At 42.4% G+C, this 15,131-nt stretch overlaps 1 long non-coding RNA gene across 1 annotated transcript in view; it reads left to right on the forward strand.

Annotated features, from left to right (window-relative positions):
- Positions 1 to 14,609, forward strand: part of LOC141363239 (uncharacterized) — a 37,903-nt gene extending 23,294 nt beyond the window's left edge. Inside the window, exons 2-4 of the long non-coding RNA XR_012368772.1 lie at positions 13,510 to 13,741; positions 13,822 to 14,302; positions 14,391 to 14,609. This is a non-coding gene — a long non-coding RNA (uncharacterized lncRNA). The remainder of the gene's footprint in view (positions 1 to 13,509; positions 13,742 to 13,821; positions 14,303 to 14,390) is intronic.
- The last annotated feature ends 522 nt before the right edge of the window (positions 14,610 to 15,131 follow it).

Genomic DNA, 15,131 nt, shown 5'->3' on the forward strand with positions numbered 1-15,131 from the left:
ATATACACTATCCAAAGTTCCAGTCTCCGCATATACACTATCCAAAGTTCCAGTCTCCGCATATACACTATCCAAAGTTCCAGTCTCCGCATATACACTATCCAAAGTTCCAGTCTCCGCATATACACTATCCAAAGTTCCAGTCTCCGCATATACACTATCCAAAGTTCCAGTCTCCGCATATACACTATCCAAAGTTCCAGTCTCCGCATATACACTATCCAAAGTTCCAGTCTCCGCATATACACTATCCAAAGTTCCAGTCTCCGCATATACACTATCCAAAGTTCCAGTCTCCGCATATACACTATCCAAAGTTCCAGTCTCCGCATATACACTATCCAAAGTTCCAGTCTCCGCATATACACTATCCAAAGTTCCAGTCTCCGCATATACACTATCCAAAGTTCCAGTCTCCGCATATACACTATCCAAAGTTCCAGTCTCCGCATATACACTATCCAAAGTTCCAGTCTCCGCATATACACTATCCAAAGTTCCAGTCTCCGCATATACACTATCCAAAGTTCCAGTCTCCGCATATACACTATCCAAAGTTCCAGTCTCCGCATATACACTATCCAAAGTTCCAGTCTCCGCATATACACTATCCAAAGTTCCAGTCTCCGCATATACACTATCCAAAGTTCCAGTCTCCGCATATACACTATCCAAAGTTCCAGTCTCCGCATATACACTATCCAAAGTTCCAGTCTCCGCATATACACTATCCAAAGTTCCAGTCTCCGCATATACACTATCCAAAGTTCCAGTCTCCGCATATACACTATCCAAAGTTCCAGTCTCCGCATATACACTATCCAAAGTTCCAGTCTCCGCATATACACTATCCAAAGTTCCAGTCTCCGCATATACACTATCCAAAGTTCCAGTCTCCGCATATACACTATCCAAAGTTCCAGTCTCCGCATATACACTATCCAAAGTTCCAGTCTCCGCATATACACTATCCAAAGTTCCAGTCTCCGCATATACACTATCCAAAGTTCCAGTCTCCGCATATACACTATCCAAAGTTCCAGTCTCCGCATATACACTATCCAAAGTTCCAGTCTCCGCATATACACTATCCAAAGTTCCAGTCTCCGCATATCCAGTATACGGTAACACTTTATTTCGATAGTCCACTTTAGACATTTGACTGATAAAGTAACTTTAAATCATTTATCAAATACTTATCAACTACCAATCTTTAGATAATTAGTAAACTGTCTGCTTAATATCTACTAACACTTGATTGCAATGATATCTCAACAGACATTCAAATGTCTAGAAGTATCTTTGCATGTGCATGTCAACTTATTCCACTAACCCAAACCTCTTCCCTAACCCTAACCCTTACAATCTACTAATACTCTAATGACAGTTAGTTGACGTATATTTGCAAATTATTGAAAGTTAGTTGACATGTAGTTGCAAAGTTATTTATAGTTAGTAGAATGTCTAAAGTGGACTATCAAAATAAAGTGTAACCCAGTATCCAAAATTCCAGTATCCGCATATCCAGTATCCAAAAGTCCTGTATCCGTATATCCAGTATCCAAAAGTCCAGTATCCGCATGTCCAGTATCCGCATATCCAGTATCCAAAAGTCCAGTATCAGCATATCCAGTATCCAAAAGTCCAGTATCCAAAAGTCCAGTATCCAAAAGTCCAGTATCCAAAAGTCCAGTATCCAAAAGTCCAGTATCCAAAAGTCCAGTATCCAAAAGTCCAGTATCCAAAAGTCCAGTATCCAAAAGTCCAGTATCCAAAAGTCCAGTATCCAAAAGTCCAGTATCCAAAAGTCCAGTATCCAAAAGTCCAGTATCCAAAAGTCCAGTATCCAAAAGTCCAGTATCCAAAAGTCCAGTATCCAAAAGTCCAGTATCCAAAAGTCCAGTATCCAAAAGTCCAGTATCCAAAAGTCCAGTATCCAAAAGTCCAGTATCCAAAAGTCCAGTATCCAAAAGTCCAGTATCCAAAAGTCCAGTATCCAAAAGTCCAGTATCCAAAAGTCCAGTATCCAAAAGTCCAGTATCCGCATATCCAGTATCCAAAGCGCCAGTCTCCAAAGCGCCAGTCTCCGCATATACACTATCCAAAACTCCAGTATCCGCATATACACTATCCAAAACTCCAGTATCCGCATATACACTATCCAAAGTTCCAGTAACTGCATATCCAGTATCCAAAATTCCAGTTTCCAAAACTACAGAATCCAAAATTCCAGTAACCGCATTTCCAGTATCCGCATATCCAGTATCCAAAATTCCAGTATCCGCATTTCCAGTATCTGCATATCCAGTATCCAAAATTCCAATATCCAAACCTCCAGTATCCAAAACTCCAGTATCCGCATATCTAGTCTCCAAAACTCCAGTATCCAAAACTCCAGTATCCAAAACTCCAGTATCCAAAACTCCAGTATCCAAAACTCCAGAATCCAAAACTCCAGTATCCAAAGTTCCAGTAACCGCATATCCAGCATCCAAAGTTCCAGTAACCGCATATCCAGTATCCAAAATTCCAGTATCCAAATTACCAGTATCCGCATATCCAGTATCAAAATTCCAGTATCCAAAACTACAGAATCCAAAATTCCAGTAACCGCATTTCCAGTATCCGCATATCCAGTATCCAAAAGTCCAGTATCCGCATATCCAGTATCCAAAAGTCCAGTATCCGCATATCCAGTATCCAAAAGTCCAGTATCCGCATATCCAGTATCCAAAAGTCCAGTATCCGCATATCCAGTATCCAAAAGTCCAGTATCCGCATATCCAGTATCCAAAAGTCCAGTATCCGCATATCCAGTATCCAAAAGTCCAGTATCCGCATATCCAGTATCCAAAAGTCCAGTATCCGCATATCCAGTATCCAAAAGTCCAGTATCCGCATATCCAGTATCCAAAAGTCCAGTATCCGCATATCCAGTATCCAAAAGTCCAGTATCCGCATATCCAGTATCCAAAAGTCCAGTATCCGCATATCCAGTAACCAAAAGTCCAGTATCCGCATATCCAGTATCCAAAAGTCCAGTATCCGCATATCCAGTAACCAAAAGTCCAGTATCCGCATATCCAGTAACCAAAAGTCCAGTATCCGCATATCCAGTATCCAAAAGTCCAGTATCCGCATATCCAGTAACCAAAAGTCCAGTATCCGCATATCCAGTAACCAAAAGTCCAGTATCCGCATATCCAGTATCCAAAAGTCCAGTATCCGCATATCCAGTAACCAAAAGTCCAGTATCCGCATATCCAGTAACCAAAAGTCCAGTATCCGCATATCCAGTATCCAAAAGTCCAGTATCCGCATATCCAGTAACCAAAAGTCCAGTATCCGCATATCCAGTAACCAAAAGTCCAGTATCCGGTAACACTTTATTTCGATAGTCCACTTTAGACATTTGACTGATAAAGTAACTTTGCAATTATTTATCAAATACTTATCAACTACCAATCTTTAGATAATTAGTAAACTGTCTGCTTAATATCTACTAACACTTGATTGCAATGATATCTCAACAGACATTCAAATGTCTAGAAGTATCTTTGCATGTGCATGTCAACTTATTCCACTAACCCAAACCTCTTCCCTAACCCTAACCCTTACAGTCTACTAATACTTTAATGACAGTTAGTTGACGTATATTTGCAAATTATTGAAAGTTAGTTGACATGTAGTTGCAAAGTTATTTATAGTTAGTAGAATGTCTAAAGTGGACTATCAAAATAAAGTGTAACCCAGTATCCAAAATTCCAGTATCCGCATATCCAGTATCCAAAATTCCAGTATCCGCATATCCAGTATCCAAAAGTCCTGTATCCGCATATCCAGTATCCAAAAGTCCTGTATCCGCATATCCAGTATCCAAAAGTCCTGTATCCGCATATCCAGTATCCAAAAGTCCTGTATCCGCATATCCAGTATCCAAAAGTCCTGTATCCGCATATCCAGTATCCAAAAGTCCTGTATCCGCATATCCAGTATCCAAAAGTCCTGTATCCGCATATCCAGTATCCAAAAGTCCTGTATCCGCATATCCAGTATCCAAAAGTCCTGTATCCGCATATCCAGTATCCAAAAGTCCTGTATCCGCATATCCAGTATCCAAAAGTCCTGTATCCGCATATCCAGTATCCAAACGTCCTGTATCCGCATATCCAGTATCCAAACGTCCTGTATCCGCATATCCAGTATCCAAACGTCCAGTATCCGCATATCCAGTATCCAAACGTCCAGTATCCGCATATCCAGTATCCAAACGTCCAGTATCCGCATATCCAGTATCCAAACGTCCAGTATCCGCATATCCAGTATCCAAACGTCCAGTATCCGCATATCCAGTATCCAAACCTCCAGTATCCAAAGTTCCAGTAACCGCATATCCAGTATCCAAAACTCCAGTATCCGCATATACACTATCCAAAACTCCAGAATCCGCATATCCAGTATCCAAAAGTCCAGTATCCGCATATCCAGTATCCAAACGTCCAGTATCCGCATATCCAGTATCCAAACCTCCAGTATCCAAAGTTCCAGTAACCGCATATCCAGTATCCAAAACTCCAGTATCCGCATATACACTATCCAAAACTCCAGAATCCGCATATCCAGTATCCAAAAGTCCAGTATCCGCATATCCAGTATCCAAACGTCCAGTATCCGCATATCCAGTATCCAAACCTCCAGTACCCAAAGTTCCAGTAACCGCATATCCAGTATCCAAAGTTCCAGTAACCGCATATCCAGTATCCAAAGTTCCAGTATCCAAATTACCAGTATCCGCATATCCAGTATCCAAACCTCCAGTATCCAAAGTTCCAGTAACCGCATATCCAGTATCCAAAACTCCAGTATCCGCATATACACTATCCAAAACTCCAGAATCCGCATATCCAGTATCCAAAATTCCAGAATCTGCATATCCAGTATCCGGTAACACTTTATTTCGATAGTCCACTTTAGACATTTGACTGATAAAGTAACTTTGCAATTATTTATCAAATACTTATCAACTACCAATCTTTAGATAATTAGTAAACTGTCTGCTTAATATCTACTAACACTTGATTGCAATGATATCTCAACAGACATTCAAATGTCTAGAAGTATCTTTGCATGTGCATGTCAACTTATTCCACTAACCCAAACCTCTTCCCTAACCCTAACCCTTACAGTCTACTAATACTCTAATGACAGTTAGTTGACGTATATTTGCAAATTATTGAAAGTTAGTTGACATGTAGTTGCAAAGTTATTTATAGTTAGTAGAATGTCTAAAGTGGACTATCAAAATAAAGTGTAACCCAGTATCCAAAATTCCAGTATCCGCAGTTCCAGTATCCGCAGTTCCAGTATCCAAAGTTCCAGTATCCAAAGTTCCAGTATCCAAAGTTCCAGTATCCAAAGTTCCAGTATCCAAAGTTCCAGTATCCAAAGTTCCAGTATCCAAAGTTCCAGTATCCAAAGTTCCAGTATCCAAAGTTCCAGTATCCAAAGTTCCAGTATCCAAAGTTCCAGTATCCAAAGTTCCAGTATCCAAAGTTCCAGTATCCGCATGTCCAGTATCCGCATGTCCAGTATCCGCATGTCCAGTATCCGCATGTCCAGTATCCGCATGTCCAGTATCCGCATGTCCAGTATCCGCATGTCCAGTATCCGCATGTCCAGTATCCGCATGTCCAGTATCCGCATGTCCAGTATCCGCATGTCCAGTATCCGCATGTCCAGTATCCGCATGTCCAGTATCCGCATGTCCAGTATCCGCATGTCCAGTATCCGCATGTCCAGTATCCGCATGTCCAGTATCCGCATGTCCAGTATCCGCATGTCCAGTATCCGCATGTCCAGTATCCGCATGTCCAGTATCCGCATGTCCAGTATCCGCATGTCCAGTATCCGCATGTCCAGTATCCGCATGTCCAGTATCCGCATGTCCAGTATCCGCATGTCCAGTATCCGCATGTCCAGTATCCGCATGTCCAGTATCCGCATGTCCAGTATCCGCATGTCCAGTATCCGCATGTCCAGTATCCGCATGTCCAGTATCCGCATGTCCAGTATCCGCATGTCCAGTATCCGCATGTCCAGTATCCGCATGTCCAGTATCCGCATGTCCAGTATCCGCATGTCCAGTATCCGCATGTCCAGTATCCGCATGTCCAGTATCCGCATGTCCAGTATCCGCATGTCCAGTATCCGCATGTCCAGTATCCGCATGTCCAGTATCCGCATGTCCAGTATCCGCATGTCCAGTATCCGCATGTCCAGTATCCGCATGTCCAGTATCCGCATGTCCAGTATCCGCATGTCCAGTATCCGCATGTCCAGTATCCGCATGTCCAGTATCCGCATGTCCAGTATCCGCATGTCCAGTATCCGCATGTCCAGTATCCGCATGTCCAGTAACCGCATGTCCAGTATCCAAAGTTCCAGTATCCAAAATTCCAGTATCCAAAAGTCCAGTATCCAAAAGTCCAGTATCCAAAAGTCCAGTATCCGCATATCCAGTATCCAAAAGTCCAGTATCCGCATATCCAGTATCCAAAAGTCCAGTATCCGCATGTCCAGTATCCGCATGTCCAGTAACCGCATGTCCAGTAACCGCATGTCCAGTATCCAAAGTTCCAGTATCCAAAATTCCAGTATCCAAAAGTCCAGTATCCAAAAGTCCAGTATCCGCATATCCAGTATCCAAAAGTCCAGTATCCGCATATCCAGTATCCAAAAGTCCAGTATCCGCATATCCAGTATCCAAAAGTCCAGTATCCGCATATACACTATCCAAAATTCCAGAATCCACATATACACTATCCAAAATTCCAGAATCCGCATATACACTATCCGGTAACACTTTATTTCGATAGTCCACTTTAGACATTTGACTGATAAAGTAACTTTGCAATTATTTATCAAATACTTATCAACTACCAATCTTTAGATAATTAGTAAACTGTCTGCTTAATATCTACTAACACTTGATTGCAATGATATCTCAACAGACATTCAACTGTCTAGAAGTATCTTTGCATGTGCAAAACTCCAGAATCCAAAACTCCAGTATCCAAAGTTCCAGTAACCGCATATCCAGTATCCAAAGTTCCAGTAACCGCATATCCAGTATCCAAAATTCCAGTATCCAAAGTTCCAGTAACCGCATATCCAGTATCCAAAATTCCAGTATCCAAATTACCAGTATCCGCATATCCAGTATCCAAAATTCCAGTATCCAAAACTACAGAATCCAAAATTCCAGTAACCGCATTTCCAGTATCCGCATATCCAGTATCCAAAATTCCAGTATCCAAAATTCCAGAAACCGCATATCCAGTATCCGGTAACACTTTATTTCGATAGTCCACTTTAGACATTTTACTGATAAAGTAACTTTGCAATTATTTATCAAATACTTATCAACTACCAATCTTTAGATAGTATCCAAAAGTCCAGTATCCGCATATCCAGTATCCAAAAGTCCAGTATCCGCATATCCAGTATCCAAAAGTCCAGTATCCGCATATCCAGTATCCAAAAGTCCAGTATCCGCATATCCAGTATCCAAAAGTCCAGTATCCGCATATCCAGTATCCAAAAGTCCAGTATCCGCATATCCAGTATCCAAAAGTCCAGTATCCGCATATCCAGTATCCAAAAGTCCAGTATCCGCATATCCAGTATCCAAAAGTCCAGTATCCGCATATCCAGTATCCAAAAGTCCAGTATCCGCATATCCAGTATCCAAAAGTCCAGTATCCGCATATCCAGTATCCAAAAGTCCAGTATCCGCATATCCAGTATCCAAAAGTCCAGTATCCGCATATCCAGTATCCAAAAGTCCAGTATCCGCATATCCAGTATCCAAAAGTCCAGTATCCGCATATCCAGTATCCAAAAGTCCAGTATCCGCATATCCAGTATCCAAAAGTCCAGTATCCGCATATCCAGTATCCAAAAGTCCAGTATCCGCATATCCAGTAACCAAAAGTCCAGTATCCGCATATCCAGTAACCAAAAGTCCAGTATCCGCATATCCAGTAACCAAAAGTCCAGTATCCGCATATCCAGTAACCAAAAGTCCAGTATCCGCATATCCAGTAACCAAAAGTCCAGTATCCGCATATCCAGTAACCAAAAGTCCAGTATCCAAAATTCCAGTAACCGCATATCCAGTATCCGGTAACACTTTATTTCGATAGTCCACTTTAGACATTTGACTGATAAAGTAACTTTGCAATTATTTATCAAATACTTATCAACTACCAATCTTTAGATAATTAGTAAACTGTCTGCTTAATATCTACTAACACTTGATTGCAATGATATCTCAACAGACATTCAAATGTCTAGAAGTATTTTTGCATGTGCATGTCAACTTATTCCACTAACCCAAACCTCTTCCCTAACCCTAACCCTTACAGTCTACTAATACTTTAATGACAGTTAGTTGACGTATATTTGCAAATTATTGAAAGTTAGTTGACATGTAGTTGCAAAGTTATTTATAGTTAGTAGAATGTCTAAAGTGGACTATCAAAATAAAGTGTAACCCAGTATCCAAAATTCCAGTATCCGCATATCCAGTATCCAAAATTCCAGTATCCGCATATCCAGTATCCAAAAGTCCTGTATCCGCATATCCAGTATCCAAAAGTCCTGTATCCGCATATCCAGTATCCAAAAGTCCTGTATCCGCATATCCAGTATCCAAAAGTCCTGTATCCGCATATCCAGTATCCAAAAGTCCTGTATCCGCATATCCAGTATCCAAAAGTCCTGTATCCGCATATCCAGTATCCAAAAGTCCTGTATCCGCATATCCAGTATCCAAAAGTCCTGTATCCGCATATCCAGTATCCAAAAGTCCTGTATCCGCATATCCAGTATCCAAAAGTCCTGTATCCGCATATCCAGTATCCAAAAGTCCTGTATCCGCATATCCAGTATCCAAAAGTCCTGTATCCGCATATCCAGTATCCAAACGTCCTGTATCCGCATATCCAGTATCCAAACGTCCTGTATCCGCATATCCAGTATCCAAACGTCCTGTATCCGCATATCCAGTATCCAAACGTCCAGTATCCGCATATCCAGTATCCAAACGTCCAGTATCCGCATATCCAGTATCCAAACGTCCAGTATCCGCATATCCAGTATCCAAACCTCCAGTATCCAAAGTTCCAGTAACCGCATATCCAGTATCCAAAACTCCAGTATCCGCATATACACTATCCAAAACTCCAGAATCCGCATATCCAGTATCCAAAAGTCCAGTATCCGCATATCCAGTATCCAAACGTCCAGTATCCGCATATCCAGTATCCAAACCTCCAGTACCCAAAGTTCCAGTAACCGCATATCCAGTATCCAAAGTTCCAGTAACCGCATATCCAGTATCCAAAGTTCCAGTATCCAAATTACCAGTATCCGCATATCCAGTATCCAAACCTCCAGTATCCAAAGTTCCAGTAACCGCATATCCAGTATCCAAAACTCCAGTATCCGCATATACACTATCCAAAACTCCAGAATCCGCATATCCAGTATCCAAAATTCCAGAATCTGCATATCCAGTATCCGGTAACACTTTATTTCGATAGTCCACTTTAGACATTTGACTGATAAAGTAACTTTGCAATTATTTATCAAATACTTATCAACTACCAATCTTTAGATAATTAGTAAACTGTCTGCTTAATATCTACTAACACTTGATTGCAATGATATCTCAACAGACATTCAAATGTCTAGAAGTATTTTTGCATGTGCATGTCAACTTATTCCACTAACCCAAACCTCTTCCCTAACCCTAACCCTTACAGTCTACTAATACTTTAATGACAGTTAGTTGACGTATATTTGCAAATTATTGAAAGTTAGTTGACATGTAGTTGCAAAGTTATTTATAGTTAGTAGAATGTCTAAAGTGGACTATCAAAATAAAGTGTAACCCAGTATCCAAAATTCCAGTATCCGCATATCCAGTATCCAAAATTCCAGTATCCGCATATCCAGTATCCAAAAGTCCTGTATCCGCATATCCAGTATCCAAAAGTCCTGTATCCGCATATCCAGTATCCAAAAGTCCTGTATCCGCATATCCAGTATCCAAAAGTCCTGTATCCGCATATCCAGTATCCAAAAGTCCTGTATCCGCATATCCAGTATCCAAAAGTCCTGTATCCGCATATCCAGTATCCAAAAGTCCTGTATCCGCATATCCAGTATCCAAAAGTCCTGTATCCGCATATCCAGTATCCAAAAGTCCTGTATCCGCATATCCAGTATCCAAAAGTCCTGTATCCGCATATCCAGTATCCAAAAGTCCTGTATCCGCATATCCAGTATCCAAAAGTCCTGTATCCGCATATCCAGTATCCAAACGTCCTGTATCCGCATATCCAGTATCCAAACGTCCTGTATCCGCATATCCAGTATCCAAACGTCCTGTATCCGCATATCCAGTATCCAAACGTCCAGTATCCGCATATCCAGTATCCAAACGTCCAGTATCCGCATATCCAGTATCCAAACGTCCAGTATCCGCATATCCAGTATCCAAACCTCCAGTATCCAAAGTTCCAGTAACCGCATATCCAGTATCCAAAACTCCAGTATCCGCATATACACTATCCAAAACTCCAGAATCCGCATATCCAGTATCCAAAAGTCCAGTATCCGCATATCCAGTATCCAAACGTCCAGTATCCGCATATCCAGTATCCAAACCTCCAGTACCCAAAGTTCCAGTAACCGCATATCCAGTATCCAAAGTTCCAGTAACCGCATATCCAGTATCCAAAGTTCCAGTATCCAAATTACCAGTATCCGCATATCCAGTATCCAAACCTCCAGTATCCAAAGTTCCAGTAACCGCATATCCAGTATCCAAAACTCCAGTATCCGCATATACACTATCCAAAACTCCAGAATCCGCATATCCAGTATCCAAAATTCCAGAATCTGCATATCCAGTATCCGGTAACACTTTATTTCGATAGTCCACTTTAGACATTTGACTGATAAAGTAACTTTGCAATTATTTATCAAATACTTATCAACTACCAATCTTTAGATAATTAGTAAACTGTCTGCTTAATATCTACTAACACTTGATTGCAATGATATCTCAACAGACATTCAAATGTCTAGAAGTATCTTTGCATGTGCATGTCAACTTATTCCACTAACCCAAACCTCTTCCCTAACCCTAACCCTTACAGTCTACTAATACTCTAATGACAGTTAGTTGACGTATATTTGCAAATTATTGAAAGTTAGTTGACATGTAGTTGCAAAGTTATTTATAGTTAGTAGAATGTCTAAAGTGGACTATCAAAATAAAGTGTAACCCAGTATCCAAAATTCCAGTATCCGCAGTTCCAGTATCCGCAGTTCCAGTATCCAAAGTTCCAGTATCCAAAGTTCCAGTATCCAAAGTTCCAGTATCCAAAGTTCCAGTATCCAAAGTTCCAGTATCCAAAGTTCCAGTATCCAAAGTTCCAGTATCCAAAGTTCCAGTATCCAAAGTTCCAGTATCCAAAGTTCCAGTATCCAAAGTTCCAGTATCCAAAGTTCCAGTATCCAAAGTTCCAGTATCCAAAGTTCCAGTATCCAAAGTTCCAGTATCCAAAGTTCCAGTATCCAAAGTTCCAGTATCCAAAGTTCCAGTATCCGCATGTCCAGTATCCAAAGTTCCAGTATCCAAAGTTCCAGTATCCGCATGTCCAGTATCCGCATGTCCAGTATCCGCATGTCCAGTATCCGCATGTCCAGTATCCGCATGTCCAGTATCCGCATGTCCAGTATCCGCATGTCCAGTATCCGCATGTCCAGTATCCGCATGTCCAGTATCCGCATGTCCAGTATCCGCATGTCCAGTATCCGCATGTCCAGTATCCGCATGTCCAGTATCCGCATGTCCAGTATCCGCATGTCCAGTATCCAAAGTTCCAGTATCCAAAGTTCCAGTATCCAAAGTTCCAGTATCCAAAGTTCCAGTATCCAAAGTTCCAGTATCCAAAGTTCCAGTATCCAAAATTCCAGTATCCAAAAGTCCAGTATCCGCATATCCAGTATCCAAAAGTCCAGTATCCGCATATCCAGTATCCAAAAGTCCAGTATCCGCATATCCAGTATCCAAAAGTCCAGTATCCGCATATACACTATCCAAAAGTCCAGTATCCGCATATACACTATCCGGTAACACTTTATTTCGATAGTCCACTTTAGACATTTGACTGATAAAGTAACTTTGCAATTATTTATCAAATACTTATCAACTACCAATCTTTAGATAATTAGTAAACTGTCTGCTTAATATCTACTAACACTTGATTGCAATGATATCTCAACAGACATTCAACTGTCTAGAAGTATCTTTGCATGTGCAAAACTCCAGAATCCAAAACTCCAGTATCCAAAGTTCCAGTAACCGCATATCCAGTATCCAAAGTTCCAGTAACCGCATATCCAGTATCCAAAATTCCAGTATCCAAAGTTCCAGTAACCGCATATCCAGTATCCAAAATTCCAGTATCCAAATTACCAGTATCCGCATATCCAGTATCCAAAATTCCAGTATCCAAAACTACAGAATCCAAAATTCCAGTAACCGCATTTCCAGTATCCGCATATCCAGTATCCAAAATTCCAGTATCCAAAATTCCAGAAACCGCATATCCAGTATCCGGTAACACTTTATTTCGATAGTCCACTTTAGACATTTTACTGATAAAGTAACTTTGCAATTATTTATCAAATACTTATCAACTACCAATCTTTAGATAATTAGTAAACTATCTGCTTAATATCTACTAACACTTGATTGCAATGATATCTCAACAGACATTCAACTGTCTAGAAGTATCTTTGCATCTTTGCATCTTTGCAGTTAGTTGACATATAGTTGCAAATTATTGAAAGTTAGTTGACATGTAGTTGCAAAGTTGTTTATAGTTAGTAGAATGTCTAAAGTGGACTATCAAAATAAAGTGTAACCCAGTATCCAAAATTCCAGTATCCGCATATCCAGTATCCAAAATTCCAGTATCCACATATCCAGTATTCGCATATCCAGTCTCTAAAACTCCAATCTACAAAACTCCAGTCTCCAAAACTCCAGTCTCCGCAAGTCCAGTATCCAAAAGTCCAGTCTCCACATATCCAGTATCCAAAAGTCCAGTCTCCACATATCCAGTATCCAAAAGTCCAGTCTCCGCATATCCAGTCTCCGCATATCCAGTCTCCGCATATCCAGTCTCCGCATATCCAGTCTCCGCATATCCAGTCTCCGCATATCCAGTCTCCGCATATCCAGTCTCCAAAAGTCCAGTATCCAAAAGTCCAGTATCCAAAAGTGCAGTATCCAAAAGTGCAGTATTCAAAAGTGCAGTATCCGCATATCCAGTATCCAAGAGTTTCGCTCCATTTCTCCGCTTTCGTTTCGACGTTGGCGACTCGCGATTAACCGGCTCTCGTTTCTCTTTCTTTGTGTGTCCGCAGGTGGGTGAGCAGCCTCAGGACGACGAAGGTGGCAGAGACGACCGTTAACCATTACTTGAAGAACGTGGCTCAGTTTGTTGATTATGTGTCTCCGGTCTGATAAGGGGGATGAAGCGCGGCGTTACGATGCACCAAATTGGGGTAAAGCAGGCAAAGGAGGGTAAGCTTATCCCCAAGGAGGTGCTTTGTAAGTGCCGCGCGGAGAGCCGTAAGCTGATCCCGGGGATCCTGGGTAGGTCGAAGTCGCTAGCTCTTTGCCTCGTGTCCTTTTCAACCGCTCGGTTTTACTGACGTGTGCTTTTGTATCCACAGATCAACTGGAGGAGGACCTGAGCCAGAAGACTCAGTTTGTGCTGTACCGCCACTTGACGGCTTACTTTGCCTCTATTTATGGTCACTGACTTGGGGTTTTTCAAAACCTGACCATAAAAGAGGTGGAGAAGGCCGTCAAGTCGGACAGCACGGGCTCCTACCTCATAAACGTGAGTGTTTTCCTTAGCGCAGATCTGAAATGCTCACGCCTTTCAAATGTCTCGCTCACTAGCTCCACAAGACCAACCAGGCCTTTGGCCCGGTGCAGCTCTCCCTAACAAAGGAGGAGTTCCATTGGTTCCAGAGGTTCCTGGCGCTGCGAGAACACCTGGTGGGCGGGCCAGAGGCGGTCTACTTTTTTTACACATCGACACCCAACCCCTGTAAAAACTTGAACAATTACTTCCAGGGTGCTTGGGTGTCCATGGGACTCCCCGGCAAGCCCACCTTCACCGACATTCGCACCTCCATCGCCACCCATGTAAGTGCAGAACCCGTTTGCTATCGTCGATTTCGAAATCGTACGCCTTCTCGTGACTTACCAGTCTTGTTCTTCTCTCTTTTCCCAGGAAAGGAACGTGCACAACTCGGACAACCGGCAGAAAGTGGCACAGTTCATGTGCCACGACACCTCCACCGGCATCGCCGGTTGATCGAGGAGGAGTTGACGGGGATGGAGGTGTCTCCATTGAAGCCGGCCGAGGAGGAGCAGCAGCCCACCAAGAGGCGGGCGGCAAGTAAGCATGGCGCGAAGGCCAAGCGCACCAAGAGGGCCGACTCTCCGCCCGACTCCCCGCAGCTCAGAGGAGGAGGCCGTAACGTACCAGGAGTCAGGGGTGTCCTCGCTCAGGTCTCCCTCGGGTCTTCCTCGGTTAGTTGTCTTTCGTGTGTCTCATTCGTGTCAACGAGGTGTTTGTGTTGATGCTAACTTCTTTCTGTCTTGCATTTTAGAGCTTGGAACAGTACCCCACCCACCTTGAGCCCGAGAGCTCGGTGACAGCCTCCTCCTCCGAGCCGTCGGTCGTGACGTCCTCGGCGGGGCCGTCCCCTCCGAGCCGGCAGCCTCCGAGCTGGCAGCGTGGCCTAAAAGAGTTCTCAGGACCACCAGGAGGAAACCCATGGTGGTCCTGTCACCTCTGAAGGGGTCGCCGGTGAGGAGACCTAGTCCATCGTACCAATTGTCCGGCTTGGCCAAAGCAAGTCGTGCGCGGGCTAAGGTGCAGCGGGCACTAAGAGACATGAAAAGATAGTGTGAATATGTTATGTTAATTTGTTATATTTTTGTTAATCAGTTCTGTTAGTGTTTTAAA

The sequence above is a fragment of the Misgurnus anguillicaudatus genome, unplaced genomic scaffold (genome assembly GCF_027580225.2).
Source record: "Misgurnus anguillicaudatus unplaced genomic scaffold, ASM2758022v2 HiC_scaffold_33, whole genome shotgun sequence".
Lineage (NCBI taxonomy): Eukaryota > Metazoa > Chordata > Actinopteri > Cypriniformes > Cobitidae > Misgurnus > Misgurnus anguillicaudatus.